The sequence below is a fragment of the Lutra lutra genome, chromosome 16 (genome assembly GCF_902655055.1).
Source record: "Lutra lutra chromosome 16, mLutLut1.2, whole genome shotgun sequence".
NCBI lineage: Eukaryota > Metazoa > Chordata > Mammalia > Carnivora > Mustelidae > Lutra > Lutra lutra.
Genome location: NC_062293.1, coordinates 9888716 through 9900965, shown reverse-complemented (window position 1 = coordinate 9900965; position 12250 = coordinate 9888716). Strand labels below are relative to the sequence as shown.

The 12250-nt window shown below is 38.7% G+C and overlaps 1 long non-coding RNA gene across 1 annotated transcript in view; it reads right to left on the bottom strand.

The window, feature by feature from the left end:
* Nucleotides 1-229: 229 nt before the first annotated feature.
* The window catches only part of LOC125086737 (uncharacterized), a 46984-nt gene continuing 34963 nt past the window's right edge, over nt 230-12250 (bottom strand). Inside the window, exon 3 of the long non-coding RNA XR_007123253.1 lies at nt 230-284. This is a non-coding gene — a long non-coding RNA (uncharacterized LOC125086737). The remainder of the gene's footprint in view (nt 285-12250) is intronic.

Here is a 12250-nt window from a genome sequence, read left to right as displayed (position 1 = left end):
AATGCTAATTTTGCAGTGTATAAATGCAGCAGATAACACTTTAACCAAGGGAATCAAGAACATCAACCGTAGTAACACACAATGTCATGAACGCCATGATAAGATCAGTTGAGGAGAACACAACCTCGATTCTATGATTTTTTGCGAAAACAAAACAAAACAAAACAAAAACAAAAACAAAAAAAAAAACAGAGCATCATTCTAAGGAGGAAAGAAAAGTTTGGACAACCCTAAATGGACTTTCTACAAAAGAGCCAAACGGTAGTCATCAAAAGTGTCAAAATCTGGAAGACAAGGAAAGATCGAGGCATTGTTACTGGAGACAACTCAACAGACATAGAAACTATGTTTGATGTGAGATCCTCAGTTGGATTCTACAGCACAGACAAGATGTATGTAGAGGAACTAGGCAAAATTCAAATAAGGTCTAGAGTTAACAGTATTGTGCTAAGGTTAATTCCTGGTTTGATCATTTTAATGTGTTTTATAAGATGCTAACATTAGGGGATACTGAGTGAACTGTTAAATAATTCTCCGTGTTAATTTTGCAACTATTCTATAACTCTAATATTAGACCAAAATCAAAAGCTAAGAAAATGAATCTATGTACTATAAGTTCTCAGATCGATGGCTAACTAAAGAATTGGTATTGAAAACTTGGATAAAAGTTTTAAAAGTACATGGAAGAGTCAAGACAGGTGTTAGAATGATGGATATTCGATTACAATTATAAATATTGCCTGTAATTTTGGATATGGTTTGCACATGGCTGGATCATCTCTGACTATTGCTAATGGTACTTCTTTGATGAAGGAGAGGAACATCACTGGTAAAATCTAGTGAAGATGTGGGGAATGCAGAAGTATAATTCACATAATCACAGTATCGGAGACTTAACATTTGGCAGGGACCTTGGAAAAGCTTTGGCCAGGATAACATTTCACAAGAATAATTACATAATAACTATCTCACCATTCCTCTAATCTCCCATACATTGTCCTTGTTTTCAGCAACATCTGACTCCACTCTCTACCTTTACTTCCTGTAAAGTGTGTCTCATGCAACTTTTCTTCTAAACCATCTCTCTAAGGTGCTTCTTATTCTTCTTTCAACTTCTTTGAAACTTATTATCCATTGTTATATTGTCACCAGGAACGAGCTCACTAAAATAAAAACTGAAAATGGAATTTAGGTGTTAACTTCCTAGTAGTACATTTCCATGGAGAATCTGGTGTGAGCCTAAGGCAGTTGCTAAGAGTAGAACATCAGGCTGTCAAAATATTTGGTTGATGTGGATTTTTGAAGAGAGAGATAATTATTTCAGATTAGCTCCAAGAACACACATACGCATGATAAAAGAGCGCACGCTGCTTTCTTTTCGTTGAAAATGGATTTCTTTTTTCCCCCAGCAAGCTAGAACAGCAATAGGATGGCATTTTCTTTTGGAAAAATGCATGTTGGAACATTAAACTCTACAGTTTATAAAATCAGAGACATTTCTCAGAAAGTAAAACCAAAAAAAAATGCAATTTTCTTTGTATTCCCTCAAAAGTTGTCAGTGCTTACTTTGCCTGGTCGAATAAGGGAGAGGTATATTAAGTGAGGGAGAACAGGAGGTTCCCAGAGCTCCTGGACCCTCAGGACTCACTCCATCCATGCTTCTCCCCAAATGTTCCAGTGTTGCTCTATGCGTGTTTCTAGCTTACAGCGATTTCTGAAGACACATTCTGGATGATTTTCTAGCAGATTTTGCTGATGTTTGGCTACACGTCCTTTATGAAAGTTGTTTCATTGCCTGGGAGAGATATATTAAGTGAGGGAGAACAGGAGGTTCCCAGAGCTCCTGGACCCTCATGACTCACTCCATCCATGCGTCTCCCCAAATGTTCCAGTGATGCTCTATGCGTGTTTCTAGCTTACAGCGATTTCTGAAGACACATTCTGGATGATTTTCTAGCAGATTTTGCTGATGTTTGGCTACACGTCCTTTATGAAAGTTGTTTCATTGCCTGGGAGAGATCAGAAGAGAACTTAGATTGCTTTTGGTTTGTATCATTAAATACCAGTGCTTCTGTTGGTGACCAAATCATTTACCCCCAGGTGCCATGGCATTCCCATCTCTGGCTGACGCTCTCGCCTTACCAGTCTCCCTTCCATTCCTCTGCACCAGCAAAATTATTCTTGCCTCAGGCCTTTTGCACTTGCCATTTCTTCCATCAGGCATGAGCTGGTACCTCTTCCCATGGCTGGTTCCTTTCTCATTTTCAAATTCAGCCCAAATATTATTTCTCCAGAGAGACTCTGTCTGTATAACTCCCTACAAAGTAGACCCTGTCCCATCTTCAGGAGGAGTTTTCTATTACAAACCACTCTATTGTCAAGATGCTTGTAAATTCCAAAATCATTTAATATTTTATTATTATTATTATTATTATTATTTTGGTTTATTCCTCCCCCCAACCCCCGTCTACCACCATGAGAAAGGAAGGGCCGTAAAAGTAGAGGCCATGCCTGCTTACTCTGTTCTAGACATTGTCCTAACAGTAACTCTGTGAAGTTGAAACTATTACCATTTTACGGCTGAGAAACATGTTTCAGAGATTAAAGTTCAAATAGCTAGTGAGCAGAGGAACCACAATTCAAACTCAGGCAGAGAGAATCAAGCTGCTCTTAGCTGTACTTTATTGAACTTCAAGGATTCAATAAAATCAAGTACATAAAATACTTGCCACAAGATCGGGCACATAGCACTTAATAAATAGCTGTGTGATCCCATAAAATCTTCAAAATCACCCTAGCAAAGAAAATACCCTATCTGCATATAATGTATGTAATAAATGAGGTCATAGTTTCTACTCAAGGGATGAAATGGTTTGCCCAAGGAAGTGGTGCAGAGAGACTCACCAAACTCTGCCTGGTTTGCTTAGGTCTTTGCCGGGACACTCAATCCCTGGTAAACAAGGACAGTTGGTCAGCCTCTCGGGGTCTGTATTGTAATCGGCTGTATTTGACTCCCACACTCTTCCTCTCTTCCTCCCAATATTACGTTGGATAGGCTTGTGCCTCAAGACCTATACTGAATTTAATTGAACTTATTGAACTTAATTTTCTTCCCCTATGGAGACAATGTATGGTAGCTTTCTTATATTTCAAATTCGCAGAAAATTGGAGATGTTCGTTTTAAGACAGATTTATGGATGCCGTCTTATGTTAAATCCGTCCTTAGAACCCTGAAAGTTGTAATGTTGCAAGTGCAGCATTGTGTGCCAGCAAACAGCGGACCCAGCTGCCTAACCACGAGAACTATCCTTTCGAAGGGAACCAGGTGATTGTTGTGATGTCCCCAGCATTTAATTGAAGCCTTTTAAACAGAACACGATGTCCTGTGTGCTCTACTGAAGGCTATTCCAGGACCTCCCATAAATGAGCATGGTAATTCTAGATGATTAAAGACTGCCTAAGAATCTTTCCTCATAGCTGAATCTCATTATCCATGCTGAGGGGACATCAGGGATGGGGAAGGTTTTCAGGAGCAAAGGACTGAGTTCTTTTACTGCTTTTCCAAAAGATTGAAGAGCAGATTGAAGAACAGTAGGGAGTGCTTTAAAACAAGGTGTGCCTGGATGGAGAGAAGTTCTTCATGCCACTTAAGGTACTTTTTGTTTGTTTTGGGTTTTGAGTTGTTTTGTTTTGTTTTGTTTTGTTTGTAGTATCCTGGCAGAATAAATTGAAGAATGAAAATCATTTTATTTGTAATTCTGCATCATATCTTAACTTTGAATGATAAAGAATGTATTCTAAGGGCATTGAAGATCCAAATCAATTTTCCTCAGTTTATAAGCACAGGATAACAGCAAAAACCTCTGATTTTCCTACTTGGAAACTGTTAAAGTATTCACTTGCTAAAGAATAAGCAATCAGGTTTTGGGAGCTTATCTGGGAGCTCTGTGGATTATCTCTAACATGCAGAACTTTGTGTCACACATTTCTTCATCATTCTCCTTCATGACCTACTAACCTTTATGTCCCTGGGCTTTCTCATGCAGATAACAGAACTCTCATTTTTTAAATCTACTGGAGAGTTTGGAATTTCAAAATTCAAAAGTTGCTTAGATTCTTACTAAAGATATTTGGAGTGACTATACAATTACCAATCACTCAACCCATCTTTGTTGAACACTTACTGTGTGGTTCTAGCACTTTGTAAGACTTGATTTGCTCGGGACTCCTGGTTCTGGATTGGCCAAGAGATAAAGAAATACACATAAAGTACTTTGGTTATTTCTAAATTGTATGATAGGAGCTACTCAAGAATATAACCTATATAGCCATTAATTACAAGCCACAAATCAGAAATTTTCCCCATGGTGGCACTAAACTATTTCTTAAGTTACACTAATGTAAACTACGAAGAAGGAATAACGAACAAAATCGATCATTATCCTCCTAGAGTGTTGGCTAACTTAATCATTACTCCATTTTTTTTCTCACATGTTTTCATTCTAGTTTTGTTTATATTTCAGAGTTACTCAAGAACCTTTGCCCTTCAATGTTGACATTTTGTTTGATTTTTTCTAGCTTTGTTTTGATAAAGAAATTATGCCCATTTCCCTTCAACCACTTACTCTCCATACGACCTTGGACACATCATATATCAAACTCTCAAAACCCGTTTTCCTCATCTGTAAAATGTTGACAATGTTAGTACATTCTTCAGTGTTTTGGAGAAGACTGGTTCAGAGAATTTAAGTAAAATTCTTAACATATCACCTAGCAAGAAAAACAATATTACTACCAATTGTCAAGAGAAAAAAAAACTAAGGCTATCCTTTAAAAATGACTATTGCCAATGATGATAAGTTTTAAGCACTTACTCTGCATTTATACTTATGTTTCAGGTGTTTAGTATATCATATAATCCCCAACAACTAGATACTATTAGTATTCAGTTTTACAGGTGAAGAATAGTGCTAAACAGGGAAGTTAGATAACATCCCCATGGTTGCATAGCCAGTAAATATGGCATCATGATTCAAACTGTGTTAGACTAATTCTGGAGTCTACACTTGCATCCATTAGGCTATGCTTCTTATATCAGAGTAAAAGAGTGATATCAGGGTCCCTAACTGAGCATTTTAACAGGAAAAAAAAAAGACAACTTGGTGGGAAGACTTCAAGGTCATAATCAAGAAATTGTTTCAAATTCTAAAGGAAGATCAGATATGGAAACCCAAGCAGCAATTATGGGTGATACAGAATAAACCAAAACAGCTACCTGACGTTAAACAACTGTAAGTAAATAAAGCACAAAAAAGAGCATAATCTATAGTTAAATAAATATGTACGTAAATATTCTAAAGTTTGAGGCAAGAAAGTCATGTGTGTATTTATTATATGAAATGGATTATATGCAATATATGTTATTTGTAATAGCAACGTATTAAAAGGTACTATGTAGCTATGGCCCATGAAAATACAGTGCATTTGCTCTAAAATTATCATGTAACAGGAGATCAAATATTATAAGTAGTTCCCCTGAAGATCATTTAAGTTGCCCAGGATATATTATGATTAGTGTTCTTCAAATGCTAATTAAGGCAGTTAATTTGTATACATACACATATCACTGTTTATACTGAATACACTGCAGTTAATTTGTATACATACACATATCACTGTTTATACTGAAATATTTTGAATGTGTAGTCTACAGATAAAGTGACAATTGTTGGGATTAGCAGAGAAATTCATCTCTTTAGCAAGCTCTAGCAAGTCTAGTTCAGTTCTTCCCTGATCTGTATGCAGACCACTCTGAATCTGTCTGGAGATTTCAAAGCATTAACCACCATTCTTTCCATCTTAATCTGATCAGCATCTACTGGTATCCCTCCAATCAGGAGTGACTTCCAAGAGACAATTGCATTTCCACACAGTGGGATGGTCTGTAGCATGTGGGTTGGACTTAGAGCCTGGTATGTAAGGATGCTTTGCAATTCCTAAGTTCCTGCATATGACAAGCCAAATTCACCACTGCCACACTTGAATTAAAAAAAGGATCTAGGGGCACCTGTGTGGTTCAGTCAGTTAAGCATCTGACTCTTGATTTTGGCTCAGGTCTTGATCTCACAATTGTGAGACTGAGCCCCAAGTTGGGCTTCACACTCAGCGTGGAGTCTGCTTGAGATTCTCTCTCTCCTTCACTGTGCCCCTCCACCGTGTGCTCTCTCACTCTCTCTCAAAATAAATAAAGTCTTTTTTTAAAAAAAGGATCTAAATAAAGTTAAATTTCACCTTGAGTGAGTGATATGAGATTCAATCTCAATTGTTACAGGTCTACCTCCCTTCATCAAAGAAAACTATGGAAATACTGTGTTATGCTAAAGAAGGTTCTCTTCTTGGGTTTATCTTTGTGTATGATGTAAGAGAATGGTCTAGTTTCATTCTTCTATACATAGCTGTCCAATTTTCCCAGCACCATTTATTAAAGAGACTGTCTTTTTTCCACTGGATATTCTTTTCCTGCTTTATTGAAGATTAGTTGACCATAAAGTGAGGGTCCATATCTGGGCTCTCTGCTCTGTCCCACTGGTCTATGTGTCTGTTTTTGTGCCAGTACCATGCTGTCTTGGTGATCACAGCTTTGTAGTAAAGCTTGAAGTCAGGCAACGTGATGCCCCCAGTTTTGTTTTTCTTTTTCAACATTCCCTTAGCAATTCAGGGTCTTTTCTGGTTCCATACAAATTTTAGGATGGTTTGTTCCAGCACTTTGAAAAATGCTGGTGGAATTTTGATTGGGATGGCATTGAAAGTATAAATTGCTCTGGGCTATAAAGACATTTTAAAATGTTTATTCTGGCCCACAGACACATGAAAAAGTGTTTATCATCATTAGCCATCAGGGGGATTCAAGTCAAAACCACATTGAGATACCACCTTACACCAGTTAGAATGGCCAAAATTAACAAGACAAGAAACAACAAGTGTTGGAGAGGATGTGGAGAAAGGGGAACCCTCCTACACTGTTGGTGGGAATGCAAGTTGATGCAGCCACGTTGTGTTGAGATTCCTTAAGAAATTAAAAATAGAGCTACCCTATGACCCTGCAATTGTGCTACTGGGTATTTACCCCAAAGATACAGATGTAGTGAAAAGAAGGGCCATATGTACCCCAGTGTTCATAGCAGCAATGGCCACAATCACCAAACTGTGGAAAGAGCCAAGATGGCCTTCAAATAGATGAATGAATAAAGAAGATATGATCCATATATGCAATGGAATATTATGCCTCCATCAGAAAGGATGAATACTCAACTTTTGCATCAACATGGATGGGACTGGAGGAGATTATGCTGAGTGAAATAAGTCAAGCCGAGAAACTCAATTATCATATGGTTCCATTTACTTGTGGAGCATAAGGAATAACATGGAGGACATTAGGAGAAGGAAAGGAAAAGTGAATTGGGGGAAATCAGAGGGGGAGATGAAGCATGAGAGACTATGGACTCTGAGAAACCAACTGAAGGGCTTGGAGGAGAGAGGGGTGGAAGGATGGGTGAGCCTGGTGGTGAGTAATTAGGGCACATATTACATGGAGCACTGGATGTGGTGCATAAACAATGAGTCTTGGAACACTAAAAACAAAATAAAATATTAAAAGGGGGGGGATTAACTGAGATCTCAACTCAAACATACAAGTGGGGTTCTTTGTGTTTGTTTTTTGTTTTTTTTACATAACTGCTTTTAATAAAGACAGCCATTGTACCTTAAAGAAGGTTCTTTAATCCTCAGTGCAAATGCAGCTAATTAGACAGTTAGGGAGTCAGGGCCAGTGCCCCCAAAAGATAATACAGAATCAGAACCACTAAGATTAAACAGCACTGACATCCTGTTTTGTAGCTTAGAGAGGGACATTCTGCTTTTCAGCCTTTGTGAAAATGACTTCTGCAAAAATGTCCTAAAATAAGACAATTAACCACAAAAGCACTTGTCAATATCATGGGCAAGGGGCAGTTAAGACTGAAACCCCCAGATGTCAGCAAAAAAAGACCATCAGCTTGTAGACATTAACCTAATAGTCAGACTGATACATGACCACACCATGATTGCTTAAGAAAGTTCACAAAAGTGCTCATAGAAACCCCTAAACTTAGAAACTCCAGGGGCAACCCACTCGGAGAGCTTTGTACTCTTGCTCAATGATCTCTGCCTTGCTGCCCACCACTCTCTGTCTGGTGTACCTCTTTATTCTTTGAAGTGACATGAGCAAGAACCATGGGCACAAAGGGGACACAAATCCTGTAACGATCTCCCATCACAGCCAGTGTCTCCATCATTTCCCTTGAGTAGGAGGACTTGTGTCTTAAATAAAAATATCAGCCAAAGATCCATAAAATGGGCACAGTCTGCATATTTGAAAAATATTTTAAGAATATCAGTGCTCAGTATTCATAGGTATACTTGGCCTCAGGTAGCATAAACTCTTCACCCAAGTACTTGCCAAATAATTGGAACTATGTTTTCCTTTCTACTGCTCCCAAAATGAAATCTGCTGGTAGTTGACTAAGAAAATCAGCTACCTAGATTGGGGTGGAGGGCGAAGGGATCAATTGTTTCATATATATTATCCATGACACTTAAACAATTTTATATACTTAGTAAAAGATGTAATCAACTTAAATGTTTTCAAAGTCTTCTGATTATCTTTAATGGATACCCAGAAACAGTTAAAAAAAAAAGAATTGTAAAAAATAAAACATTTTGCAGAGGTTCTTATAATTGACATTCAAAGCAAATTAGGGATGAATTTGGAAGGAAAGTCAAACCATCCTCTCCTGATTGAGGAAACAGCAAGACGGGGGAGGTTACACATTGACAAATACCATCTCATGAACCTTGTGAAAGAGGGAAGACAGACCTCACATGACTTTCAGGTTTGAAGGCATATTCTAAGGGCACAAATACAAATGAATCCATGGAATGGGCGGAAAGCAACCAGACGTGTGCACGTCACTGTCAGTGAGTAGAAAGAGACCTGCAGAAATGCAAAAAAATGGCATAGCTGCCCCTGTGTGTGCCAAACATCTGAAAAGCATCTGCTGCATACCAGGTAGGGAACCTACTATGCCTTAAAGCATCACGATGGATGCTTTGGCTACAAACTTGCTTATAGTCTTGGCAGTTGTCCAGAAAGAGCATGGTCAGAGAGGTACAAAGTATTGGCTCTCTCTCTCTCTATCACTTGCATGTCCTGATGAGTAACACAAATGGCATTTTATCTTGGATTAGACGTTGCATGCATTGAGTTCACAGTTATTAGTTTATTGGCTCTCATGACAAGTTCGTGCGGAGGGAGTTTTATTACCTCTGTTTTACAGCAGCAGAAACTGAAGCTTAGGCAAAATGACTTGCCTTGTGCTCTCTCCACCTCTCCTAGCTCACCGCCGCCACCCACCCTCCCCATCCCCCAAAAATAGGAAAGAAAGAAGAAGAGAAAATATTGAGGAAGCAAGATTTTCGGCTCCGCCTTGAAAATTCTAGGACGTAATTCTATCCTTGTCAAAATCCAATGGTGCGAAATTTTCTTTTCCTTTTCGAGCTTAATAAATGAAGATTTCTGTGTCTCGAGCAGCCATGTGCTTCTTTCTAGATCTCAGCTTTGCCCACAGAAAACCTCAGTGTTATTTTAAGATTTTATTTATTTATTTGAGAGTGTGAGCAGAAGGAGAGGCTGAGAGAGAGGGTCAAGCAGACTCCCACTGAGCATGGAGCCTTGTGCGGGGCTCAATGCGGGCCTAATCCCGGTACCCTGAGAACATGACCTGAGCCGAAGTCAGAAGCTTAACTGACTGAGCCACCCTGGTGCCAGTGAGAAAACCGCAGTCTTTATGGCCAAATCCAAAGTGACAATACCAAGCTAATCTTGAATTACCATAACCCTGTTTATTATTCTTTTAATTTTTATTTTTATTTATTTATTTATTTTTAAAATATTTTATTTATTTCTTTGACAGAGAGAGATCACAAGTAGGCAGAGAAGCAGGCAGAGAGAGTGAGAGGTAAGCAGGCTCCCTGCCGAGCAGAGAACCCAATGCGGGACTTGATCCCAGGACCCCGAGATCATGACCTGAGCCGAAGGCAGCGGCTTAACCCACTGAGCCACCCAGGCCCCTAATTTTTATTTTTTAAAATTTCTTTTCAGTGTTCCAGAATTCACTGTTTATGCACCATACCCAGTGCTCCATGCAATACGTGCCTTCCACAATACCCACCACCAGGCTCACCCAACCTCCCACCGCCCTCCCCTCCAAAACCCTCAGTTAGTTCCTCAGAGTCCACAGTCTCTCATGGTTGAACTCCCCCTCTGATTTCCCCCATCTCACTTCTCTGCAATTAGTAGCTCTCTTACCGGGCCAAACCAATAAGCCTAGCTGACTCAGTAGGTGGGTCACAAGGTCATGATGAATTCAAGCCCTGCCTTAGGAAATGGGGCCTACAAGGGGGAAAAAAAAAAAAAAAAAAAAAAAAAGCTTTACTAATTTTCACTGTGCCAGAAATATATATACACTAATTTCATTAATTTGCACCAGCCTGGGGTTGATTGACATTATTTGGAGTTTAGGAGGTAACATTCTATCTATTCATACCTGATACAATTCTCATAACAGAAGTAATTCCTATTCTTGTAATTCTTGCAAAGCCCTTTAATACTTATAAAAGGACCTCCAAAATGCGTGGCCGTGCTATTTCTGGAAGAAGTGGTCAAAATGCCTGGTTTTAAATGTTCCTAATGCTAGTTTCTGGTATCTTTGTAGCATATTTTTCAAGCATTTTTCTTTTTTTAAGGAAAGAACTTAAATAGATTTTCTCTTAGTCCCCTTTCTTGTTTTTAACTGGTACTGAGTTAATACTACTTTCCTACAGTTTGAAGCATGAGTTATTTATGATCCAAAAGATAAGACCCAGAGACCTTAAGTGAACTGCGGACCAAGTCAGAACAGCCATTGTTCTGCTTATCTTTATTTTTTTTTTCTTAAATCATTTGTGGAAGTAGTTTCTTTTCAGTTGAAGCTGCTGTTCCTCATGTAAGAATGTTAGAATTTAAGGCTTTCAGTCAGCCATCACCAAGGATACAAAGCAAACTGGTTTCAAATTCCATATAACCAAACCACCACAACCGGGATTTCTGAATTCCTGCGGGGAAGGAAGGCCTTTCCTAGAGTACTCTACCTACTTATCTATAATCATCTATTGGTTTTATAGAACTATGGTTGAGAACAGAGCGATTCTATAATTGAACATATTCTCTGTTAGAAAAGTGACAGACTTTGGAAGCTTTTAAGATTCGTTTTTCATGCTTCGTGTGTATTTAAACCTACATAATGATCGTTTCCCAACTTCTCCTCTTCCAATAATATTTCATTTGGAAAAGCCCATGTCATTAGCATAGTGGTACTTCTCCCTCTGGAAGGAATTAATACCTTATGTATTTGTATTTATTTGTGGGGAACCACACCAAAATCTTTACCAATGACCCTTCTGCATTTCCTTATGCCATAGATCACATCTTTGGGAATTATGTCAAAAACATTCACTTCGAAATATAAAAGGAATTCTGAAAAAGAAAATAACTCAGTTACAGAACGGGCAAAAGCTCTGAACAACCACCTCATTAAAGAAGATACGCACTTGGCAAATATGCATACGAAAATATCCTCTGCGTCGGATGTCACTAGGGAAATGCAAATTAAAACAGCTCTGAGATACCACTACACACACCTCTTAGAACAGCCAAGTTCCAGAACACTAGCAAAACCAAATACTGGTGAGGATATACAGCGGCAAGCATCTCATGCATGGCTGGTGAGAAGGGGAAGGGTAGAGCCACTTTGGAAGACAGACAGTCTCACAAAACTAAACATACTCATAGCAAACAATCCAGCAATCACATTGCTTGGTATTTATGCAAAGGGGTTGAAAACACAGCCACACAAAAACCTGCACACAGATGGTTTATAAGCAGATTTATTCTTAATTGCCAAAGCTTGGACACAACCAAGATGTCCTGCAGGACGTGAATGAATAAATAAATTTCAGTCCATCCAAACAATGGAATATTATTCAGCACTTAAAAAACAACAGCAAAACAAAAGAGAAGAGCTCTAGGACCCTAAAAAGACATGGAGGAATCTTAAGGGCACATTACTAATTACTGTGTGATTCCAGCTGTGGAATCCAAAACTATGGAGACAGT